This window comes from Typopeltis vanoorti, chromosome 1, assembly GCF_054136105.1.
Source record: "Typopeltis vanoorti isolate ZY-2024b chromosome 1, IOZ_Tvanoo_1.0, whole genome shotgun sequence".
Classification (NCBI taxonomy): Eukaryota; Metazoa; Arthropoda; class Arachnida; order Uropygi; family Thelyphonidae; genus Typopeltis; species Typopeltis vanoorti.
In genome coordinates, this window is record NC_143549.1 from 23,088,413 (window position 1) to 23,115,656 (window position 27,244).

The following is a 27,244-nucleotide window of genomic DNA, read 5'->3' on the forward strand; positions in this document are numbered from 1 at the left end:
CCACAACCTTCCAAGCATGCTTGGATTTCGTAACCGAAATACGAGGATAGAATGGTCACTCCTATGCCTCAAGGTATTCTTGGCTGTATCCCTGTGTGTTCACGGGGCCGGTTTGCCTGCTTGCGGGATGAAAAACACCAGATAAACTGGCGGAAAAAACCCTACTGCCCGCGCCCAAGACCGGCTAACTTGGCTATGGCTGAGGAAGATCCTTCAGCTCCTCACGTCTCCGACGGGAATCGAACCTAGGACACTCCTTCCCCAGGCATATGGTTGCGAAGCGCAAAGCCACTAGGCTAACCGCGCGGACACCAAACAAAACACAGACTGAAAACTCTTCTGACGCCAAACGAATGGGCACTTCTTTAGAAAAGTACCCAGTCACACATCAGCGACTACATACAATTAATAGAAAATGGAATGTCTTAACGGTCCCCCAATACAACAAACACGCACAGCTTCCAACCCTACGGATATTACTACCTCGTAACCCACACAAAACAGCTCCATTATAAATCTATCACAATTACAACCTCACCCCCGACGAAATCAGCATCCTGGACAAGGGGTCGCACTTCGCTATACCCCTAAAATACGTACAAAACAAAGACATTATTATCGAAATCCAAGAGCCAATGACATAGTAGTGAAAAACAGGGGCACTCCTAAACGAAAGTAGGCTATATTAGCCATTAAAATAATAGTTTATTTTTAGAAGAGTAACATGGGAATTTTCCAGAAATAATACCTATAATATCATTCCTGCAATACTCAACAAGCATAAAAGTTATGCTAACGTGTCTACAAATCAGAGTAAATGATCTGTTGCTACTTCTGGGATATCCACAGCTTACACTGTCAGTATACGACAACAATTTTGAGCCTTGAATCATTCTATTGTATTATATAACAACATTTCCACTATTTAAAAATAAGCATATTAATCTTCTAAATGTATGCATATGAATAGAAACTAAAGGATCCCTAAAACTTCCAAAAGCTATTTTCTCGTGATCTGCAACTAAACGAAGTTAAGTTCTTCCACAACATCTGCTAATCAATCCTGCGTTAAATGTTTCGGTCTAAGTACGATGACATCAAGATGATGTCTGTTTCTGTGGTTAAGTTTATAAACGCCTTCGAGCATGCGATTTCAAATAACCATCGAAGGAATCACGATATTTCCTACCGCACAAAGAAAGGAACCACGAGAGCTTTTCAGTAGGCTCCACAGAGACTCGGAGCGCCATGGAACAGTATGGTCTTCCGTAGACCGAGAAGAATTGCGCACTGCCGTTTATTTTGCCGTCATCCTCCACTAGCGACTATTATGAGTGAGCAAGCAAAATGATTAATTCTACAAATTCTAAAAGTGGAGGCGTACAAGACGTAATGAGCTGATGGCTGCCGACCTCAATTTCCCTTGGCATCACTTGCAGCGTAACTAATGGCCATGATTATTGCATCCCAGGCCTTGATTAGAATTGAATACCATTATACGAGACGGCTTACCGTTGTCTATCGCAAAGGGTAAAGAAAAGGCTCGAGAGAAACTCGCAAACACCCGTAATTTAATAGACATTAACGGTGGCGCTGCTGTAGATTGGCACTTTTAATTAGAGAATCACTCTATTGGGATTCTTTAAATTAAATCGAGCTCCAGAAGCAAGTTTCGGCAGCAAATGCACAAGCAGAAATAAATTAAAACTCCTTCGTATATATTAATGCAGACATTAAGACCGTAAACTCCCACAAAAATCTCTACGTAGCCAAAATGGGGCTTGATTATTATCGAACCTTAATATACATCCTTGATAAAATATTGTACGAAGGGTGAAGGTTTGAGTGCGTAAATTTGACAATAAATGAATAATAATAATAATAATAATAATAATAATAATAATAATAATAATAATAATAATAATAATAATGTCTAAATAGAGACTGAGACACTTACACCAGGGAAGAGAGGTTCAACAAAATTTTTCTGAGAAGGGCCGGAGAGGAAATACGTTATGCTTCGAGGAAGGACCAAAAAATAAAATCGAGGATATCACATACTTATAGTAAGATAATTAAAATATAAAAATAAAAAAAAAAATGTGTACCTTTTCGTTTTCTAACAAAATACAGCATTGTATTTTGTTAGAAAACGAAAACGAAAAATAGTTAGTGTTCCCAATCATAAAAATCGATAACCTTATCATCAGATGAGGCTGATCTGTTACGAGATTTTCACATGAACGTCTGGTCGTAATTTAAAAAAAAATAAATAAATAAAATAAAATGCAAAATAAAACTTTTCATCGATCGTCCGTTCTCCAAAATTTCGTAGCTATCGAATTTGAATGTAAGCAACTTGTGATACGTGCGACAAGAAACCGATCACATGGCACTGAAAATACTGCCAAGTCAGCTCTGTGAGTGAGAGTGACGTCGGTGGCAGCGTGTGGTGATGAGAGCCCCCCCCCCCCCCCCAATTACGCTTGTGATGCGAAACTGGCGATAACACTACACGCAAATAAATGCGAGGACCTTGCTCGGTTGTCGACCTGCCTCGGCCAACCAAGCAAGCCAAGGCAGCTTTGACCAGTCTAGTAAGCATCAGCCTTCGATACAATGCAAAGCTCAATTATTGTCGCTCAAGCTTAAGACGTCTTTTCTGTCTACAAAAATAAAAGCCTAAATGGAATGCTTATAAATGCATGCATTTATTAACAAATAAATATTACTTCTTTCTCAAGTAATGAGCTTGCGCAGCAAGCATGGAGAATTCGCCCGTGATGCATAGTATCTCATAATTTTTACAGACTATCTAATGCACAGGTATATATAAGAATTCGATACAGAATTTGCTGGGAATGATGAGCATAAAAATATCCTTGACAAATTACAACAGCTACACAATACAATATTAAGGAAAATCTGCATTTTTAATATTAACCTCCCAAACGGCCAATACGTCTGCAGACGTCCAGCTAAATCTAGGTATGATTCACCCCACCTGTTGAAAGAACAGGGATAAGAAGTGTAATTTGACCGTCATGTCCATTAGAAGATGTGATAAACCCTCACCCTGAAGAGAACAGTTAATCGGATTATCTCACGTCCATAGCTGCATCTCAGTTGCCTATGACAAGAAACGCAGTTCCTTGTTCTATGCTGGGTCACTGGATCTTAGTTATATTGGAAAGACTAAAATTATCGAAATTATTTATATTTTTGTTTTCTCTTTTTATTGTACAATACAATTTTAATGTCTGGACAAAATAAAGATCCTTGCATAATTTCTTCACTTAAATATTGCCTTACCTTGGAGAACCTATATCATTTTTAATTTTTTTACGCTAATTTTTTTCTAATCGCTTACTCGACAAAACATTTTTCTTTGTTCTCGAAGAAATTAATTCACGATAATTATTTGAAATATTCTTTTAAAAAAAGAAAAGAAAACCGGCTGCCAACGTTCCAGATTATATTATTTTTATTTTTGTTCAAAAACATCGAAATCGAATAATACTTCACAGATTTCCTTTAGGACACGCTTGAGCATCTTTGCTTTATAAAGAATAACATGAAATTCTTTAATCATGTCACTAAATTTTTTTTCTTTATATAGTAATCTACTGTTCTTTGTGCTTTCACTTTCTTGGTTTCCTTGTATAATTGGTCATTACAAAATGAAATTAACAGTTATGATTTAAATTTAAATGTATATATTTTCTGCATAATTCAGATATTTTATTCTCCAATTTTTAAAGTAAGCGATGCATTTCCTTATTTTTATCATTCAAAATATGTATATTAAATGCACCAATGTGAAATTTTATTTCCATATTTTTAAAATAGAATTAAACTTCATTTCGCCTTTGAAAGTTTAACCCTCTCCCCCCCCCCCTGCTGCATCACTATCACACACCCGAAAACTGTTATGAAACATAGGTACAGTTTTTATTTAATTCGTTATTTTTCTCTAGTAATTGTTCCGCATAGCTTTAATTTTTCGATACTGAAACTATGCGGTGATTATTATTATTATCATTATTATTATTTGATACCTCCAGGGAGTCCAAAGATTCATCGAGGGAGAATATGCCAACAGCATCGAACGATTGTTCCCTTCCAACTACTAACCGCGCTCAAACTTACTCAACTTAACCGAGCCATTAGTAGCAGAGGCGCTACCAATCGACCAACCTTTGCCGGCAAAATTAGCTTTTAAATTAAATTAAATTTAATTTAATTTAAATTAAATTAGAAAATTATAATAAGAAAATATACATATTATTTCCTGATTATTATAAATCAGGAAATTATTGATATTCGGATATAGGCGAAATTAATATTTAAAATCACTGTCATCCTTCAAATGCAATATCAGAATAAAGAAAGTGGAAAACCAAACAAGAAATTTCTGCCTGTAAAATATTCCGATATTGCTTGAGGCTCTTTAGTGTGCTGCATGTTTTATTGTTCTGTTTCTCAGTGGAGGTTAGTAATCTCCGTTAGCTTAGAGCTGGGCAGAAAGGAATAATTAGTAAGTATACCCAAGACACAATTCATTTACGAGATGGCAAGCAGCAGGAACATTCAGGGTAAGAAATGGAAACTTCGTGAGATGCAGAAAAGTTGAAGCCTTCCTCATCGGTAGAATAAGATGAGGAGAGAAACCTTTCTAGCTCTGAAGATAGCGATTCTGCCTGTACTTTAGATATGTCTTCGTGCAGAAAATGGGTGATTGCCACTGAACGTACACCAGCTTGGCCACGGTTTCCCTTCATAGGTAAGCCAGGAATTACTGAAGACTTTGACTCCAGCAACATTTTAAGCTCTTTCCGTTTATTTTTAGACGATGATATTCTTTCCTTCATAGTTGAACAAACTAACCTTTATGCTTGCCATCAACATCAGCAAGTTGAGTACAGTCCGCATTCTCGCAGTAAACTTTGCAGCCCAATAGATATCAACATTCTCCTTATATTTATAGCACTCTTGATTGTGCAAGGTATCGTGAAAAAGCCCGCTCTCGAAATACAGTATATTGGTCTACAGACTGGATTCTGAACATGCCAACGTTTCGTGATGTTATGACTGAAAAACGATTCAGTCTCATCATGAAGTATTTGCATTTTCAGAATAACGAGGAATATGATCAGGCAACACATCCTTGCCCAGTCCTCAACAAAATTTATGATTTTCTGATGAAAATCCGTCAGAAATGTAGATCACTCTACATTCCTGAGAGAGACATGAGTATCGATGAAAGCCTTATGCCATGCAAAGGTAGACTGAAATGTAAGCAGTATATTCCCAAAAAGAAAGAAAAGTCTGGCGTAAATTTTTTTATGCTTTGCGAATCGGAAAGTGGATATCTTTGGGATTTCAAACCTTATACGGGAAAGCAAACTAATCGAGCATGATAAATATACGGATCTCCCCTTGTCGATGCGTGCAGTAATGCAGTTACTAGACCCTTTACTGGGGAAAGGTTACTGCATTACAATGAATAATTACTATATGTGTCCTGAACTCGCTGATTTGCTTTTACAGCATCGTACAGATAGTTATGGTACTGTAAATGCAAAAAGGCGAGATATGCCTCCAGATCTGGCTTCAGGAAAGCTATCAAATCGGAAAATCCGAGCTTATCAGCGAGGGAAAGTCTTTGCACTACGTTGGAAAGACAGAAAAGATGTTTTTCTGCTGTCTTCCCTGCATAATCTATCAATGGAATCCGTGGAGAAGCATGGTTTGAAGAAAGAAAAACCCATTGCTGTGTGTGCATACAACGACACTATGGGTGGAGTCGACAGGTGCAATCAGCAACTATCATTCTACTCTGTAATGAGGAAACAGAATAAAAAATATTACAAAAAAGTGTTTGGACATATATTGGAGTTTGTTATTTGGAAACAGTTTCCTCCTGCACAAGAAAAAAATGTTTGTCTACCATAACTTATCTAGAATACAGAATAGAAATTGCGAAAGCATCGCTGCATGCACATGCGCCTTCTTCAGCAAGCAGAAAAACAGGCAATCCTGCCAGACATCTGAGGTTGAACGCTGCTAACTCCAACCAATATCCCGAAAATCTACCGCCAACAGTTAATAAAAAAAAAACCTGCACGCAAATGTTATGTATGTAATAAAAAATATATCAGCAAGGAAACAAAAATCTGGTGCCCTGAGTGTAAAACTGCTTTGTGTATCTACCCTTGCTTTAGGGTGTTTGTTCCCCACTGTTCAAGAATTTTAAATTCTGAACAGTATGAAATAAAAAAGGTTTCTTTCCAGGACCATCAAAACAGTCCTTTTTAGGACTACAAATATTGATAGAGGGATACCTGAATGTACTGTTTCCTTTTCATCTTGAAGGGAATTTTTAAGTTCTTTTGAAAAGAATGATATTTTCGTCTTTTCGAAGGAATAAAATATAAGTGGAGCTGGAATACTCTTTCCAGTTCCTCTTGAACTGGAAAGAGTATTCCAGGTAAAGTATTTCACCAAAAAATAAAAATAATAATGAAATAAAATTAATAAATAAAATATATAAATAATAACGTGAACATTTTCACCTTGCCAACACTCAACACTGATGTGATATGGGTTCCAAATTTCTTGTTTCGGAGATATATATATTACAAAGTTTTGTAATAAAAATTTCTGCTACAATGAAGTTTGACAGAATCAAGAATATTATTACTACCTTATTTCTGTTTCTCGAGTGGGAGAAAAACGGTAAAATGTCACTATTATAATTATATGAGATGTTATAATGGCAAAAATAGTAAGAAAAAAGTCATTTGCACTTTCTCTTCAAAACACAAAGAAAGAACATTGTAAATTCAACCAGTGGAAAAGAAAATACTACGTATTTTTCTTCTGTTATCTGATTTTTTTTTCTTGTAGTACAAAGAAGAAATCAGTGCATATAACATGGAGTATGCAGGAGTGAAAAAAATCTGGAAATTGGTTACATTATAAGGAATAGAGAAATCATGTCAGAAAAAATTATTCACGTAAGATTCTAATCTCAGCAGACATAACATTTTCTTCAAGATTAGATATCTAAAGTAACTAGCCTTTGCTACTATTTTACACAAAAATGAATGGGTATGTTCCCCAAGTGATTTACGTTTGTAACAGTTGTCTTGAGAACGATTTATGAAATAAATTCTCTGAAATATCTGCAGATTGATTAGGTCTATACCCCCACCCCCACCCCAAAAAAGAAGATTATGAAACGCATATGCACTTTTTCTTTTAAAATAATTTAAATCCTCTTTTTCAAGATAATTGTACGAAATAATTTCTAATTTTTCGATAATAAAAGTGAAACTGATCATCATAAATTAAGAAATTATTTTGGCATAAATAATGTATAAGCATGTAAACGAAATGGCAGTATTTCTGTTAGGATATCTGTAATCAACAATCGAAAAGGAAACAAGACATTCTTGATGTATTCGGCACTACAGCTTGAGGCACTTTGAATTTAATGTTTTCTCTTTTCTTTCTCAATGGCACTGAGAGTAATAAGCCTTTAGCTTTTACTCCAGCTAAGAGGATATACCAAGTATTTCTAAGACGTAGATTATTTCAGAAATAGCAACCAGCAGCAGAAGTAGTAATATTTAGATTTTTTTTAAGAAAAACAAACAAAAATAATACTACTAAACTTTATTTTGTGTGGTATGCATATAAACAATTTTGCATGGTGAAAATATAGCATATTATTTCTAAAATTTCAAATTTCAAATAATTTCAGCAGACGGTAGAGCAGCTGAATTTAGATTGCAAATAAATACTACAGAATGAGAAACTTCATGGTACAATCTGATTGCCGTATATCTTTTGTCAAAATGGTAAAATGAAGGAATAGTTTTTAAATACTGTCTAGAAAAAGCTTTCAAAACTGTAGAAATTTAGAGAAGTTATGCAATTGAGTTCCAGGAGAGGATAGGGGGGGGGGGGGCATTAGAAAATCTTCAAAATGAGCAAACATTTTGAATCATTCCGTATATGATATTTTTCATATTATATTTTCAACATATCTACGAGGATATGCACTGCATATTATCGTAATGTGCATAATACAAATAAATAAATAAAAGGCGAAGAATCACTGCTAAAATATCATTGGATATAAATTTTTGATACCAAAAAGACTCACAATCGGAAACCGAGTAATGCAATTTATCATTTTAACATTTTCTTATTTTATTGTCTTTATGAACAACAAAAAATCGTTTCTAAAACTGAAATGTGATGATCCATATAATGCTATTTGGCTAGGAACGAAAGCAAAATGACATATTTATTTCAATAAATATTTGACATAATATTTTCAAAGCAAACATTTGAAAATTCTGAAATTCGAAAAAAATTGTTTCTATATTATAAGCAAAGTGAAAGAACAATCAGTGCAACTCTTCCGGTGCACTGATTTGTAGAATAAAATACGCCAAATTTACTATTACTAAATAGATTCATTGCAAAGGCTGATCGGTGGTCATTTCAGGATTGATTATTTTCGCACATGTGGAATTCGTTTCAATTTTTGGGAAGAGACACAATAAATCATTTTAGAGGCAAAAAGGTCAAATAACTTAGGACAGTAAAGGAAATTCTAAGCAACACAATAGATGTAAAGACAGGGGGACACAAAGGTCACTCAGCAACAGTTAATCCACTAATGGCTATAGAATAACCGTAACGAGATTAACGGCGGAGGAATGGCATGATAAAAGGTAGAATGCCAACGAAGTTTTGATCCATGAAAAAAAGCTAGGGAGAGCTGACTATTTCATTCACATCAGCCGGTTGGGGGGGGGGGGGTAAGCTTAGGCCGTACAGCCTTTCCTGTGTTTGTGTTCCTCTATAATACGTATGTATTCTCTTCATCAGGGGGAGGGCCTTGCTCCCCAAAGAAAAAGGAAAAAACACTAGTAAATTTCCAAAAATCTTTTCCTAAATAAAGTTAATTTTTAAAAATTTATGTTGTGTCGTGTCTTCTATTTCTATACTACTTATGAATTAGCGATCATTGAAGATGCTCAGTCATAGGTTGTATGCGATGCGTAGTGTGTATTCTTAATCATCTACTCAACTCCCCCGCCCCCAAGATTAAATCCTGAGTACACTACTGTGTCAATATATGTAAATATAAAAAGGAAAAAAAGTGAGAATTTCTTTATTGTTTAACACAAAATATGAAGTTTCAGATTTTTCCCAATACATTGAATTTTTTTTTAATGAAATATTTTGCAGTAAATACGTTTAAATCTTTCAAAACTTGGTATAGGTCATCTGTGACAGATTTATGAGCTTTATCAAGCTGTATTCCCAGCGGCGTAGGAACACTTTGGCATTGGGGAAGTTGCCAAGGGCACCAGTGACCTGCTGTGTTATAGTTCGCCCACCGTTTGTAGGTCTCTGCTTGGCATCTTGCCAAGAATAGTCGATTCATACTGAAGGGGAGAAAGAACTGAAGGACGTACGAATTGGTCGCCAACACGCGAAATCACATGCTTTATAGGTAATTTTTTTCCAACTGTTATACAAGCAACATAGTTAACTACAATAATCATAAAAGAGAAGTTAATTTTCCGACCTGTAATAATAAACAACTCGTCCCACAATACGCACTGATTATCCTATTATCGGAATGGATTCTCCTTTTTCTGATATGCGCAGAAGTGTCGAGGGATCTCTAATCGGTGGGCGAACTATACCAAGTGTGTTACATTGCAAGTGTCTAATTATATATTACGAATAGTTAGGAATTTGTCTAGACTCTAGAGAGATAAAAGTCTAGCTACGCTGCTGAGTGTTCCACACACTCAGATAATCTAATATAGCAAATACTGGAATGATTCTTTCCGAATGAGTGGTAATCTCAGCTGTACTGTGTAATGTTATTAATGGTTGAAGAGAATGGGAGGTGGGGGTTGTGGTTAACAGTTTGCTAAATTCAACTATGAAACGCAGTCGTTTTAATACAGTATCATCGGTTTCAGAAGTTAACTCTGCTATACATAGAAGTGACCGGTACATTGATTATACAGACAGAGCTTACGAGAATACAATCTTCGGCATTGATCGAAGTTACCTTAGCTTCCTCTACTCAAAAAGAACACTTAAAATAACTTCAGAGCTTATGAGGATTGTATTTTCGTAAGCTCTCAGGTCAAATTTAGGAAACTTTCATAGTTTCTAGAAATATTCGTTTAGAAATCATTTTGTATCTTTAATATCCACTATTTCTATGTAATTTATTATACAATTTCTTGGCTTGTGACATTTTTCATTTACCTTTTGAAAAGGCGCCATAATTCTAAATTTTTAATTTTTAAAATTTTTTTATCCCAACGTATGAGATCGTATGGATTCATTCACGTGCCAACAGTCCGGAGCAATCCGCGACCATTTCAGCCGCACGAGGAAAAAAACAAAACAAAACTATTTTCCTATATGAATAAGTTGCATGTTTCCCATTATTAATGTAGTGCATCCGTCGGCATGCTTTTAAAGCAGTATGCCCTAAAAATCAGCAATTTTTGAAGAGTCATTTTATTCATCTGTTGCAATATACATATTGCAACAGATGAAGTCGGAAGGGTGCCATTAACACCCTTGGAAGGGCGTTAATGGCACCCTTCCGACACCAGTCCAACCATTGCGTTTCTACCTCTGCATAACGATATATCTCTTAGCCTTAATGGGAAAACGTTTCTGTTATAAAAGTCGAAGTTTCTCATGGTTGTATAGAGCCGGCGCTGCCATTTAGGCAAAATAGGCAACCGCCTAGGGCACAAGCCTTGGTTTGTTTAATGTCAATAATGTCAATAAGGGGCGCACTTGTAAACTTTGCCTAGGGCGCAAAATAACCTGGCACCGACAGTGGCAGTACGTGTGATATAACACAAGTTAACGAAATAATTTTGTTAGGAAGGATGAACATTGATTTATTTGCCAAGCAACTTTCGCTTACAGTAGCTTGACTTTAGTTATTGTTGAATTAGAACTTCGTTTGTAAAAAGAAATCGGCAAACAACACTGCTAAGTCAGCATGGTGAATACAATGCAGCGAAATGAATAACCAGTGTGAAGGAAGTTTGGTTTTACAATTTGAAGTGCCATGGTGTTTTTATAAAAGTGGAATGCTCAAAAAAACATTTGCTTATACCGAGAGCATGGGGTGGGGAAGAAAGAAGAATATTTTCTTTTCTTTTCTGAAACAGTACAACAATTATTATTTATTATTTTATATTTTTTGAATGGGAGGGGATTTAGAATTTTCCATTTGATTGAAAGGATGTAAGTTATGTACAGTTTAAGAAAACAACGTCTTTCCATTAAAAGCAGATTTAATACAGCAAGTCAAACTACCGTTTTTGTTTATAGTTTGTTCTGATAAATATTTCTCCATGCTTTGGGAATCTTCGAACAGCTAACTTCTTTTGTTTGTTTGTAAGAAAGACATTATGACGAAAATATTATTTACTACTTTTTATTTATTATTTTTATGTTTTTTAAACTGATATAACCAAAAAGATTTAGTGATTATGTTTTAATTTAACGATAACGCGAGAAGCATTTAGGTCCCAAGATTAGTGATTTGGGGACTATAATCCTTCAAATTATTATTATCATTACAGTAATACCAGTCTTATGTCGTTTCGCTTTATGAAGATTCTGTTAAACAACGCTTTTCAATTATAACCAGCGCCCATTTATACGATGAGTGGGGAGGTGGAGAAGTCTGATGATCATCCACAAGAAAAATCAATTAATTTTATGTTTTCTTAGATTAAAATTTTCTTAGATTAAAAGAAAAAGAACAAATTATCACACTTTGAAACATGAGTTAAAGGATTTTAAGATATGTTCTTTCTTATAACAGTTTCTTTAATATAATATAATTTTTGTTCTAGGTGATTATCAAAACATTCCAGCCTCCCCACCATACAATGCAGCAGTAGCTCATATGATAGTTTTTTTGTTTTTTTTTTAGCAACGAGTGGCTCCTGTGAAACAATCGCTGCGTGCTTCCGTGGCTGTTAATTTACAACATTCATTGCTTGTTACCAGTAGCGCTCTCAGGATTTAATCTTGGTGGAGGGGGCGAGTTGAGTAGGCGATTTGAGAATACACACTACGCATTGCATACGACCGATGACTAAGCATCTTTCCTTTTTCTTTGGGGGCAGGACTCCTTGGCCCCTCCCTCCCTGGGTGCGCCACTGCTTGTTACATCTCTTTAGGTTTGGGTGTTTCGTTGGCTGTGAATTGTTTACACTAATTATTTTCTTGTCACAGCTTTGATAAAATTCCAAGTATGGTTGCTATTGCTTCCAGTGAAAAGAAGTCGCGTTACATGACCTACTAAGAATAAAATAATTAAATTTGCTGAGAATGGCGTATCGTAGAGAGGCCATAGGCTAAACTGACTTGGCACTACTGTTGTTAGATTTGTTAAAACCAAATATAAAGTTCTTAGTCAAGTGTGTGTGTGGGGGGGGGAGCCACTAGTTTATATTACAGTTATCCGTAAACGTGACAATCTTTTTGACGAAATGAGAAAACTTTTAATGATGCAGATTGGTATGTAAACAGATCGGCGTGTTCCTTTTAGCCACGCGATTCAGAAAGATTTACGTTTCCGGTAGACAAATGTTTTATTCACGTCATTTACGCACATACATGACTACCTAAAACGTTATTTAGCCATTACATGCATTTTATGCATTCTGATTAAAAAAAAAAAAAAAGGCAGTGGTTCACTATACGGAGGTGGTCTGGAACCTAACTGTGGTACGACCGGGTATGCGTGTATTATTATTATTATTATTATTATTATTATTAGATCTCCCGGGAGTCAACGAATCATATCGGGACCCCTACATTATACACACAGCTCATCATATTATGGCTTGAATGCATTCACTGTCTTCACACCCACTACACTTCCAGGCAGCGCATTCCAACCACCCTCAAACTCACCATCATTTACGATCTTTTTATACAACGTCCAGGGATGGACTCTTGTTCTCCCCTGACTCCACCCATTCTATGAAAAATCTGATACTCATTATTCCGATAATTATCCCTTAATAACTTAAATATCTCGATGACGTCCTCCCCCCCTGTCCTTTATCCACTAGACTCTACAGTGGCATTCCCTCAATCTGTGTTCATGTTCAACATTCCAGAGACTAGAAACCACCATTAGTCAATCGTCTTTGAATCTTTTACAACATATCTTCATCCATTTGAAAATCAAGTAACAAAATCTTGGCACATTAATCCATATGCGGTCTGAATAAAACTTTATAGAATGGAGTCATGACATCTTTACCCCTATATATCAGTGTTCTCGGCATCAGTACCAGAATGCGCTGTGCAGTTCTCACAATTTTAGCAAAATATCTTCAACATTTCAAATCCTTATTCACTAACATCACCGATGTTGGTGGATAAGGATCTGAAATGTTGCATTTCCTCCAAGATATCTCCCCACCATCCTCTATTCTGCTTCCCATCTGTGCCTTCCATACCATTAAATCTTGCGAGGGTGTGCGGAATATTTCTGATAACCACCGTGAAGGAATTGAGGTAGAACCTCGTAACTTACACATTATTCTACATATTCCTCGCTAACTGTTGTGCACTTGTTACAACGACGCTGCCATTTCGAATCCTCTGTTAAAAAAGTCTTTCCCTTTTTGCAAACCAGTCCTCAGCTGCAGATATGAATTCATATTTGTAATTTTTTTTTTATTATAATTTGGAAATAGGAAATAGTCAGATTGAGCCAGGCAGGTTCGGCTCTACCAAAGGTTAAAAACTTGCATATGTAAGGGGCGTCAAATTTTGGGGGATGGCAAAATTGGCCTAAAGTATACGAAAAATAAATCATAAAAAAAATCATTTATTCCTTCTCTGTTGGAACCAGACTTCAGGATGTCGTTAGATAAATTTTTAATAATAAAACTTCATTGTACTGTATATATTTTTAAAAATCATAATAATTAAAAGAATGTAGTGTTAAACGGTTAATTCTCTCTCTCTCTTTCTGTAAAAAATATAGTTTATGATCATTTTTCATTAACTTATGAATTTTTATTAGCTAATGCTGCTATTTAAAATTTATGATCAGAGATGTGAAAGTCTAGCTTAACAGCATGGCTTTTAAGATGTCATTAAAAGAGGGTTTTTTTTTTTTTTTTTTAATGGGAAGTGGCGGAAAATATGCTACTGCACAGGGCGACAAAATTTCTAGGGCTAGGTTTGGTGAATACGGTGTTTGAGGTAGACATTGAAATCCCAAGTTGTATATTGACTGTTGGAGTTCACAAGCAGGTGCACTGTCCTGCAAAAGCAACACGCCTCTGCTTAGTTTCTCGCAACGTTTTTCCTTCCGTACCTCCTTCAATTCCTTCAGAGCTGCTGTAACAGTTTCACCTTTTTTGAAGTACTTGGTAAGGATTACACCATCCATATCCTAAAAGACAATGGCACGAACCTTCCCTGCTGACTTTTTAGTTCGAAACTTCTTTGGCCATGGAGAACTTTTGTGTCTCCACTCCATTGACTTTTGTATGTTCTCTGGGTCATAATGACGAAGCCATATTTCATCAACGGTCAGAATACGAGCTACAAAATTTGCACCAGATTTCTCAAAATGATCAAAAATCCCTTGAGATGACAGCACGTTTTCTCTTTTGGTCGGCATTCAAACCTTCGGGGATACTTTGCTGAGAGTATCTGCATTTCCAGATTTTGGTAGATAATGACGGCAACTCGTTCCCTGGATGTCTTCAGAGTCTTTGCGATGTTTTTGGCTGGCATTTATTCATCAAGGATCATGGCATGCACTGTGTGGAAGTTTTCAGGTGTGATCGCTGTGGAAGGTCTCCAGCCCAGGGTGCCCAGCTTTCAATTGTTGGTTATACTGGAAGGAACAGTCCCTTAAATTCTCACGCAATGTTTGAAGAATCTCAGTTGCAGACTATTTTTGGAAGCATGAAAAACCTGATGGCCCGCACCTCTGTGTCTTCGAATTTCTTCAAAACCACTAACATGTTTTCTTACACGGCCTTCGTTGAACAAGCAGTTGAAAAGCGTAACCATCCAAGAGGCCACATGGATAAAATGTATCAAAACACACGCTTCGCACCCAAGTTATTTCCATAACATCCAAAAGTTATATCGAATTCGATGGGCACTTCCTATCCAAGTAATTATTGACGTATATACAAGTCAGAGTCCGTATGTTTATTTGTTAACGATAATATCATTCAAGACAGGATAGAAACTTATCGGATATTTAGTAGCATGGGTCGACAGCGCCTAAAACGATTCGTAAACTAACAGACCAAACATGGAAATTTTTCAAGCACTTCAGCCTTCCACTGAAGAGATCATCTCACAATGGGGGAAAAACATTTGCCACAAATTCACAGAGCATCCATAAACTATTCCACCAGGCTGGCTGTATAGAAGATGCTTCTCCAGGTTTACAGTAAGATTCCTTGTAGTAATTCTCATGCAAATGAATGCCAAACATTATAGTGATGACATTTTGTATGATTCTTTGTAGCAGCCACAGTTGGTGTGTTTTTTGGAAACGAATTAGGTGAGTATGAGTATGATAACTCATCACGTGATAACTCATACTGCAATAAGAGTTTGAAGAAATGGGAGGAAAGAAAACGGTAGACTAGTTAGAACGTTGGTTGAGAGCGAAATCAACATAATTAATATCGTTTTGGTAGAGGAACATTCCAAAATACCTGAATCCGCTTGTGTTGAGATTTGTGAAATTGATTAAAAAGCATTCACAAAAATGCAATAATTTTTATGAGTTTCTTTTAGATTCCCAATACTTCTGGAATGCAGTGTAGTAGTTTATTTCGGTGTGGATAAACCACTCCGCAGAATACTTTGAATCTTCCCGCTTCGCGTATACTCGTTAACACAAGTTTGAATCAGTCCGCCAGCTCTAAACGAACTAGGCTTTCGTTGCATGCTGCCAAAGTGGTGTTAAGACGATATTTTAACGAATAAGAATGGGAGCGATCATTAGGAAATCAAAGACATCGATTATTATACTACTGAGAGCAGCTCATCACATGATCTGAAAGTGTGGACACTCCTCCCCCACCAATACAGATCTTTTCACCCGAATCCATCCATAACGCGGTGGTGCTGCCCTGGTGGGCAGGGGATGCGTATGAAATATTAACAACACTCTTCAGTCCCTTGGACCGCGAAATCACCTGATTAAAAGATCCGACAGTTCCATTAGTAAACGATATTTGGTCAGGAACGCTGCACACTCGTAAGAAGTTCTTAGTGCAGTCCCAATAAAATGGCCTAATTGCTTTGTGTCAGCGGCTACCTCAAGCATTGCAGATCCAGCTCACTGGGTAACTATCACCCCTCATTGAGCGCCTTGCATAGATTATCGAGTCCGGCCACAGCAGAGGCTAATAGCGAATGTCACGAGAGAACCAAGCAAGGAGAAACGTAAGGCAACAGAGGTGGTAAAAATAATACCTGAATTCTATAATTACTGATAACAGCAGAAAAAAATTAAGTGTTCTTAGTAGCAGATCTCTTTATAGGTACATTGTGTATGAGCCACATCTGGGTAAGTTTTGATGAAATGTGGCACAAAAATTCCTTTTTAAATCTATCATTCGTTATTTTAATTTCGGTGCAGTTTTCACATCATTTCAGTAAAACCCATTTGACACGAATACCATCATATCAAGCGGCTATTTAATGCAAACAGCTAGAGTTCGGAATACAGCAACTGCTATGAGTGAATATTTCCACTACTTCGTATGAACATTGTGGCCTGCTCAGACTACTAACTTAGCTTTACAAAAATCGAGTTAATTTTATAATTAATTAATGCTATAATACGGAACAGGGCAGTTAATCCTTTCCGAGATCTTGAGGAATAGAACCGTCCCTCTCTCTCTCTCTCTTACAGGTTCTTCCCATAGATGGGAATCGAACCCAAATCTTTCCAAACAAAGAGATCATCATTGCTGACTGAGCGACGTATCCATGTATACACATGTACAATTTTGTTTGTGTAATACATCTGTCAACAAGATGACTGAAACCGGGAATATTGAAGGTATAAGAAAAATCTGGTCAAACCATTTTACGACTATCTTTCACCAGGGAAACAAAACTACAGTGCCAACAATAGAAGAAAATAATGACCACCCAAAACTTTTACAAGAAGTCAGATACGCAATAAAACAGATGAAAAACAATAAAGCACCAGGCATTGATACTATCCCTACTGAACTGTGGTCATGTGGAGGCAGGACATCAATCGAATATTTAACAACCCTATTCAATAAAATACTACAAACAGGAGAGATCCCAGATGACTGGAGAACTGGAAAGATCATCCCATATACAAGAAAGGCGACAAAAGAGACTGCAGAAATTACAGACCAATCAATTTACTCTCCCACACCTATAAAATATTCGTGAGAATTATACAAAATAGATTAAAAAAACACCTATGAAGAACTGATAGGCATAGAACAAGCTGGTTTCCGAAGAAACTATTCAACAACAGACCAGATTTTCACATTGCACCAACTAGCAGAGCTCAGCTGGGAAGACCATAAAGAACTATATTGTTGTTTTGTGGACTTCAAACGAGCTTTCGATAGCATCAACAGAGAATTCCTTCTTAAAGTTCTACTGGAGAAAGCAAGACAAATATATAATACAGTTTCTGATAAAATATTACTCTAAGACAAATGCAATAATTAATAAGGACACACTCACAACAGGACCCATAGAGATCCAAAAAGGAGTAATGCAAGGATGTCCATTATCCCCATGCCTATTCAACATATATCTAGAAGAAGTTGTAAAGAAGGCAATAGACAATGTGCCCGGAATCAGTGTGAAAGGTATAAACATAGATAATATCAAATATGCGGATGATCTCGTCCTTATTGCAAGAACCCCAAATGAACTACAAAGGTTGATAAACAAACTAAACGAAACCTATACAAAAGACAAAAGTGCTGAAAATAGGGAGGAATAGAACTACCATCTCAGCCACCCTAAATGGAGAAGAAATAGAACAAGTAGACAACTTCATATATCTTGAATCAAAACTAACAGAAACAATAGATGAACTGAAAACAATCAAACACAGAATAGCGATAGAATGGACCACCATGGGAAAATTACAGAAAATCTGCAAAACAAGATAGCTAGGCAAGCCAAAATCAAATTATATGAATCAATAATTATACCAACAGTCATCTTTGGAGCAGAAGCGTGGACAGTTAAGAAAAGAGAGGAGTAAAAAACTGCTGTCATTTGAAATGAAATGCTTAAGAAAATAAATAGATCAATTTGCTTAAGTATAAAGAGCTAATAAGCTTCATTTCGGCAATGAAAACATTACTAAAATTAAGGGGATATTAAATCCCACATAGTTTTAAAACCGAATAAGAAACTCAAAGATAGGAATCAGAGAGTTTCTTGCCGAATATAGTAAACTATAAAGTATCGGCGAACACTAGCGTTAGCCAATGCAAGTGATCCTAGTACGTAGTACAATCTCGGGCAACTCGTTGCAAAGGTGCTTAATTTTAGTAATGTTTTCATTGCCGAAATGAAGCTTATTAGCTCTTTATACTTAAGTAACTTAATGGTTGCACCTACTTGGAAAACTCGTTCGCAGAGTATATAAGTTCTTTTCGCTATACACTTCGGTATTAGGTCTAGCCACTCACTGATGAAGCCTCAAAAAAGGCTGAAACCGGTCTGGGTGGTGACCTCCCTCCATAAGGTAATAACAGCATACATTTCCTAGGAAATGTGTTTTTACATTATGGAAAATACCTAAGAATAGCGATCTGAACTTTACTCACCTTTGCAAACAAGTGATCCTAGTACTACGTACTAGGATCACTTGCATTGGCTAACGCTAGTGTTCGCCGATACTTTATAGTTTACTATATTCGGCAAGAAACTCTCTGATTCCTACCTTTGAGTTTCTTATTCGGTTTTAAAACTATGTGGGATTTAATATCCCCTTAATTTTAGTAGATCAATTTGGATAGAAAAGAAAACAAACAGCACAATCAGACAAGAACTATTGTATAAAAAGACAATAATAGAAAAAATTAGAAAACAACAACTGAGATGGTTTGGACAAACTGTACGCATGGGCGCAGATAGACTTCCTAACGTACTGATCAATACTTTTCCAATTGAAAAAAGAAGACCAGGAAGACCAAGAATTACCTGGCTGAAATCAATAAACAACATCTCAGGTGCAGAACATATAAGGAACTTTTTTCGGACAGCAAGGAATAGAGAAGACTGGAAGATCCTGCTCAAGAGAAGACTCTACCCGTCCTAGACGGAAGAAAAGAAGATGAAGAAGAATACATCTGTCTATACGTATTCACAGATACATTTTGTGTGAAGTCATACAATGGATTTTTGAATACGTATAGACAGATGCATAAAACAGTAAGTATAAAAATGTTATACTTACGGAATGTAGAAGTAAATTCCCCTTCAAAGTACATACTCTGCATATAAAGACTTATTCTAGCATATATAGCAGTGTCGGAAACATAATTCCAATAGTGTCTACCATCTCCGAAATCCTGTTCTGACAACATCACTGAATGTTTTGCCATGCAGAGTCGCACGAAGTAGTAATCAATTTCAATCAGCATTTGTTATCAGTTGAATATAGTTTGTTACATATACTGATAAAGGGTTCAGTTGCTTTTCTCCCCCTATGGAATTCCTGCAAGGATCTCATCCATAAATTATGTAATACTATCCTTAAGCTTGGATAAAACTATCCTTATGGTTGCGAAGCGCATAGCCACTAGGCTAACCACGCGGACATACTATCCTTAAGCTTATTGCATCCGAAAAGTAGCATTTCCTCCGCGATAACTGGGTTCCAGGCTACATTCAGTGAACAGTTGATTTTTTTTTTTATTTATGGATATCTTAGATTAATTAATGTACTACAGCAATAATATATTACTATAGTTTTCAAGGGTTTTCTTTTCTTTTTTTTTTTGTATTTGTTGTATTGAGAAATATATTACAGATGATATGCAAGGATTGATGGAAGAAGCGAGACAGAAAAGTAAGAGTGAAAAGTTTCAGGCTTTTACAGAGATTTGATGATAGTACCGAGTTGAGGACTTCGATTGCAAATGACTCATTGAATGCACGAGCTGTGTAGAAAAAAAAATAATTGTGAATTATTGGATGCGTGGAGTGAGTTTGACAGGAATGAAAGACTTATATAACATGGATGGCTTGCACATGAATAGATTTGACATCAGGAGCCAGGAAAAATGATTTATTGAGGCGAGACCTAATTCAAAAAGATGGAGAAACCAGATCATCATGGGAGGAACTGTGAAAGTGTGTTTCTAAATTCAATTAAGTTATACAAAGGGATAAAGATATGAATGACAATGAGCATGGTTAGGAATCTTGTGAAGGGGTAAACCTATACACATTGTGTTGAAGCGGAAAGGGACAGCTGATTATGGCAGACTGCAAATGTAAGTACACGAAAAAACCTATGTATACACAAATTACAGGAACATCCAATAAGAGGGTTGAATTCGTTGCTTTGTAGAATACATTTTTGTCTAAGATTGTTGGTGTTGTGACACCTAAAGCCAACAGAGGAAATAATTAATGATAGCAGTTCATTCACTGTTGATGATAGCAGTGTAATGAACAGTAACTAATTTGAATCAATTTACGATATAAACTTATGAAAGCAATAATGGTATAATGATGTCCTACATAGCAGTGAGGTGAGGTTATTTGCTGTGAAGTGGAGGCTTACAGGTTAAAATACATGATGAGATGTTGCTATAGACCTGGCGGCTCAGCTGCTGGGAACGATGCAATCCATCGACAAATTACTTGATGGGTACCAAACAAGTGCTCATTATAGGCTACTTAAATTATGCTAATATCGATTGGTTAGCAGAGAAAACTCATTATAAGAATAAAGGATAATTTATTGGTTGCGAGACAACTTTCTCATTTACCATGTGAAAGAGAGAATGAACTCGAAATCAACGAGTTTTAAATTTGATCATAGTGACAAAAAGGAATCTCGGTTAGGGATGTGACTGCTTTACCACCAGTTGGTAACAGTGACCATGCTGTACTGTCCTGGGAAGTAACTAACTACAATATAATGATGTTCCAAGTAGAACACGTTACACGCCGAACTTCAAAGTCCGAAATTATGACAAACTCGGAAGAATACTATCTTTGGTCCAATGGTATTAGTTATTGAACGGAAAGGATATACCTTGAAAAGAGACTTGAACTCTAAGAACACAGTCAGTATCTGAATGTGTCCTTAGAGTTCGGAGACACCAGTTGGGTAGGAGTGGACGGAATGTGCAATCTTGTTAAGCAAAATGTGGATGGAATATCTTGAGAGTAAGAATGAGAGGAGTTATCAAGAGGGCTGAACAAATCCGTTCGCCCACTCATTCGTGACGAGTAAATTTGGTAGCTAACCTGTTGCTGAAGACTGGACAAAATACGATATTTTCTTATTTTATTTAATAAAAAAAGCTATACAAAAATAACTATAAACTAAATCGTTTTAACTTTACGAAAGCGCGATGAATCTCCTTCATATAAAGGGCCTTCTAGCGTCAAAATGAATGTACACCCTCTCTGTCTAAAAAGAAACCGAACTTTTCGAAAATAGAAGAAACTAGTGGCGCGATCTGTTGTATCTTTTTGTTGTTGAAAGCGACAATCTTCATTAGTGTTGTGTCAAGTGTTTATGACATTTGTTTTCATTAGAAGCAGAGTTATAGTGCCAAGAGTGGCAGTGTGTTTTAACGAACGGTCGGAAAATGAGTTTCAAACAGAGACCTGCGATTGATTTTTGTGTTAAACTTGATAAACGTTTTACCAAAACGCATCAAATGCTTCAAAAAGCATACGGTGATGAATGCTTATCCCATACTCAAGTTTACGAGTGGTTTAAACGATTTCAAAGTGGTCGTGAGGCGCTTGAGGACGACGAAAAGCTGGGCCGTCCAAAAACTGGACTGAATTGTAATTGAATTTTTTAACATCCAAAAAGTGAGCAATTTCATCAAATAAAACCCGAAATCGTCCGTGAGATTGATTGAAGATGAATTGGGGATTGCAAAATTAAGTGTGCACAACATTTTAACCGAAAGTTTGGACCTTCGTAAATTGAATTCGCGATTTGTTCCCCACACGTTGACCAACGACCAAAACATTTATCGAATTGAACACTTCAAGGACCTCATTAAAAACCTCTCTTAAGGACTCAGGCTTCCTTGAAACGTCGTTACTGGCGAGGAAACGTGGCGTTTTGAGTATGAGCCCAAAACAAAGCGCCAGAGTGCTGAGTGGAGGCCACCAGAAGAGGGGGCATCTGAAAAAAAGTCGCTTGGAGAAGTCAAAAGACAATGCTGATTTGTTTCTACGATTCCAAAGGCATTATCCACAAAGAATTCGTTCAGCCTGGCCAAACGGTCAATGGTAAGTTTTATCTCAAAGTTTTGAAGTGATTGATAGCGAGAATTCGTCGCGTACGGCATGAATATCGTGACGACCGACCGTTCGTCAAAGCACAGTGTCACTCTTGGCACTATAACTCTGCTTCTAATGAAAACAAATGTCATAAACTGTTGACACAACACTAACAAAGGTTGCCGCTTTCGACAACAAAAAGACACAACAGGTGGCGCCACTAGTTTCTTCTATTTTTAGAAAAGTTCGGTTTCTTTTTGGAGAGGATGAATTACGTTTACAATTATATTTTCCTTAAAATTAATATTTCACTGTTCTTCCGGTTATGGACTTTTACTTCTTCGAATAGTTCTAATAGAATGAAATCTTCTCTAATCGCGATTTCATTTCTCTAATTGCAATTTCACTTCGTGGAACTCCTATTGACTTCTTGAACATATAATTAAAAAGAAGATTAAATTAATTTTTCAAGCCTTAGTTACTAAATATATAAAATGCAGGATAGAAAAGTTACTGGTATTGTACAGAAAGCAAAGTTGGAGTGTGGAAAAAGGAATTGACTGTACAGGCTGAAGGTGCTCAAAATAATTTTACTATTATGATGTGAGTAAAAGAATGAATGAAAGCGAAAGAATAACTTGCTGGTGTGCTTTTCTAAGAAGCTGATGAGATTGTTTCAATGCGCATTCACTTCATAAAGATCTATCATTTTGGTATATGTAATATGGAACACAGCGCCGTCACTACATTGGATGAGGAAACAGAGAAGATTTGAACCCAGATCTTTCCAACTAAAGTTGTTTTCCTGAAACTGGTGTTTTTCTGAAGTTTTTTTTTTTCCGAAACGGAGGTTTTTCAGCCTGAAAAACGGGTAAATCGGCCAGAAGAATACACGCAATCATAAGCAAGTTTCCAAAAAGTGAAGTTTTTTCGCCAAGACAGTCCATTAACCTTAATACGAAAAGGAAGATGAGATGAGAAAGAGGTCCTAGAGTTTTTTTTCATAACCTGGATAAGAATTCCCAAATAGGGATAAAGCAGTTATCAGTACTTATGCTAAAGAAATGTTTTGCTGAACTGGTTGGGCCATTCAGATATAATCTAAGCCTGAACTTAGGGAAAATTTTCCACATGAATGGAAAAAATATATTATAGTCCCGTTGTACATAAACGGATTTACATAAACGGATGTGTCTAACTACTGACCTATCAGTATCTCTGGAGTGATGGTGAAGTTTTTGAAGTTGGTAAGAACTTGTATACTGAAATGTGTTAATAGGTAATCAATACTTTGCAAGGAGCAGCATGGTTTACTTAAGAGAGGTCACGTCAGTAGCTGGCTCATGTTTTGAAATAATGTTATAGATAAGTTGGATAAAGGGAATGGATATACTTACTGTTGTAATACTAAGGCATTTGTCAGGATACCACGTGAAAGACTGCTGCATAAATTGGGAGATAGAGGATTGGAATATAAATATTGACTTGCATAATTGGTCGCTGAATAACGGGTATTAGAAAGTGATATATGGAATAGATGAATCTGTGATATTGAAGGTGTCCAGTGGTGTATTCAAGGGATCATCATCCTCGGACTGATGATATTGAGAAGAACATGACAGGAGATGTTCATCTGTTTGCAAAGATTGCAGAGCAATCAGACATTAATGATAGACTGCACATACAGATAAGTTGAAGTTGCTTGAACTATGGGCAAATGATAAGGGTCAATTCAACGTTAGTAAGTTTAAATTTTATTACACTTCGAAGTGATGAGATTTCTAACGGCACGCATTGGTGGATTTAGGTTTGAAAAAACTTTTGAGACAATGGATCTTGGAGTTATGGGATAGGAATTCGAAGTTCAAAGGTCACATAGCAAAATTGCGAACACAACGCAGAGGATAATTGCGACGTTGAAACCAATATTCACAAGTAAGGATACGGAAGTCATTTTCCATATCCTTTCTGCGTTTGTGCAACTATTGTGCGCAGGTACGGTCTTGTTGATTCCGAGGGGATGAAGAAGTAGAAGACAAGACGTGACGAAAAGTTATAAAGATGATATCGGGAGTGCGGAGTGCAGATTATGATGATATAGAGCTTTACACTGATAAAGAGAATGGGGGTGATAGGACAGAGGCTTATAAACTTCTGAAAGGTGTCACCGGGTGATGGAAGTTTTCATTATAAGGAAGGTGGAGAGAGGAAGTCAAGTTCGTGTGTAAGAAAAGGATAATGATATCGGTAAGTTGGTCAGTCCTGTTAAATTGGTGAGTGCATCTAGTATGAATGAGTTTAAGAGACGGTATGACAGTGGACTGATGTGAGCGATGGATGGCCTCTCTCGATGAGTCTGTGACCCTCCAGACGTTGGTGTCTGATAATAATAAACTCGTAACCTACTACAATAAAACACCGATTTCACCTCTTCCTTCATCTTAGAAATATTACTCATCTTAGAAATATATATATATATATATATATATATATATATATATATATATATATATATATATATATATATATATATATATATATATATATATATATATATATATATATATATATATATATATATATATATATATATCAGCATAACATTACAATATATTGCTTAAGAAATGTAATATATAATTCCAGGCGATACGAATATTACTTGCAATCGGGAGATACATATCTAGGGCAAAGTACATAATTCGAACAAAATTTTAGAATCAAGTAGAGAAACACGTGCAGAGAGAGAGAGCGTTGTGTGAAAGAGTATATTGGCTAAAACTTTATGACGTGTTCAGAGTTTTGTTAAAGCGAATTTCCGTTTTCTGAATATCCATTTGTGCAGTAATTTTTCGCCACTGCTTGTGGAAAGACTTTCCATTTGGTGGTTAATGACTAGTTCTAATATAAATCTGAAAAAAAGCAATGGAACGATGAAACTCACTGGGAAGACGTTCCCGCGGGTTGTTACTAAATACCGCTGCTGCGTTTGTGCAAATTCATGCGTTTCCAATACCATCTTACCCCCCGACACACACACACACACATACGAACAATCATTTTTGTATAAAAGCTAAGGCAAAAAACATATTGCATCTGACTCTCAAAACAACGAATTTCCTGGATGCTGAAGAAGCAATATTTGTAATGCAACCATGACAGGAAAGAAAATTGGGGTATCCTAATGGTCATATACATTTGTGGATGTGAAGTGAACCTTAAATTCCCTTTCCCAGTAAGAGAAGTCTTATTCAAAGATTTGGATATTGTCGAAAGTAAAGCCAGAAGAAGAAAGCTAGCTCTCTTTCCTGAAATATAAGGACTGACTTTTACTAGCATTGAAATTAAGGTTATTAGCATACCATTGAAGAATAGTGTAGAGGGGGATGAGGTAATTTATACTACTTAGGCTTATAGAAGTTGATATTTTGGAAGTTTTGGTGCTTAGTGGCGCTTGTCTACTTCATCCTGTGGAAATCCACAGGATGATTCAAGCAGATGGCATTTGCTTCCATAGTAGACTGCCTGAAGAAAGATAGTTAATTCGATTTTAGACTATAACTTTCTTCAGCCAAGTTAATCTTTGGCATAGGCAAGAGGTTTTTCTCAAGAAGACTTTTTTGTAACCTCACAGTTCAAAAACTCGACCACGGAACTTACTGTTTCAGCCATAATATACTCGTATATACCTCTCAGGACCTCAGCAATTGCCGGTCCCAAGCCCGGATGAGAAAGGAGGAGGGTTGTACTTGTGGCTAGCAACCATAATATGGAAAAAACATATTGCTACAGAAACCTCAACAATTGTTGGAAAACCGACACAGAACCAAGAGGGAGAAGTACTGGGGAAAATGAAGCAAGCCAGTGAAAACCACATTGGTGAAGATGACAGCTGACAATATACTGGCTGAACTACTTAAAGCAGATATAAACACTACTGTTGAAATACTACATCTGCTATTTAATCAAATATGGGAAAATGGTCAGAAGACTGGAATACAGGGCTCCTGGTTAAACTGCCAAAAAAAGGGAGATATAACACTTTGTAAAAAAAAAATTGGAGAGGGATTTCACTTCTAAATGTTGTAAGTAAAGTATTTACTAGAATTTTGCTAGAAAGAATGAAACAAGAAATTGAAACTAAACTGAGGAAAGAACAAGCTGGGTTCAGGCCAAACAGATCTTGCATTAATCAGATAATAACATCAAGAATAATTGGTGAACAATCAATAGAGTGGCAGAGTAGCCTATATTTGGGATTCATCGGCTTCGAACGTGCATTTGATAGCATAGACAGAAAGACTATATGGAAGTTAATGAAGCACTACGGGATTCCTCAGAAAATCATAAATATAACAAAGAAAGCTCATACAAAATACAAAATGCAAATAATAAATAATGGCAAACTATCAGAACCATTTGCAACAAACACAGGAGTAAGACAAGGATGCATACTCTTCCCGACCATCTTTCTGATTGTCATTGACTGGGTAATTAGGAAAACATCTGAAGAAAGAATTGGCATTCAATGGGGATGGTCAAATAAAATCAGTGACCTGGATTTTGCAGACGATATATGCCTTTTGGCACAAAAATATCAACACCTCCAAAAGAAAATAGATAATTTAAACCAGGAAGCATATAAATGTGGATTGAAAAT

At 36.3% G+C, this 27,244-nt stretch overlaps 1 protein-coding gene and 2 long non-coding RNA genes across 4 annotated transcripts in view; 2 read left to right on the top strand and 1 right to left on the bottom strand.

Annotated features, from left to right (window-relative positions):
• LOC150109831 (uncharacterized) overlaps nt 1-27,244 on the bottom strand; it is a 422,727-nt gene that overhangs the window by 201,596 nt on the left and 193,887 nt on the right. The window lies entirely within an intron of this gene.
• Nucleotides 1-27,244, top strand: part of LOC150109832 (uncharacterized) — a 384,154-nt gene that overhangs the window by 138,213 nt on the left and 218,697 nt on the right. The window lies entirely within an intron of this gene.
• Nucleotides 24,788-27,244, top strand: part of LOC150109834 (uncharacterized) — a 73,049-nt gene continuing 70,592 nt past the window's right edge. For both annotated transcript variants that reach the window (XR_016550563.1, XR_016550542.1), the window contains exon 1: nt 24,788-24,834. This is a non-coding gene — a long non-coding RNA (uncharacterized LOC150109834). The remainder of the gene's footprint in view (nt 24,835-27,244) is intronic.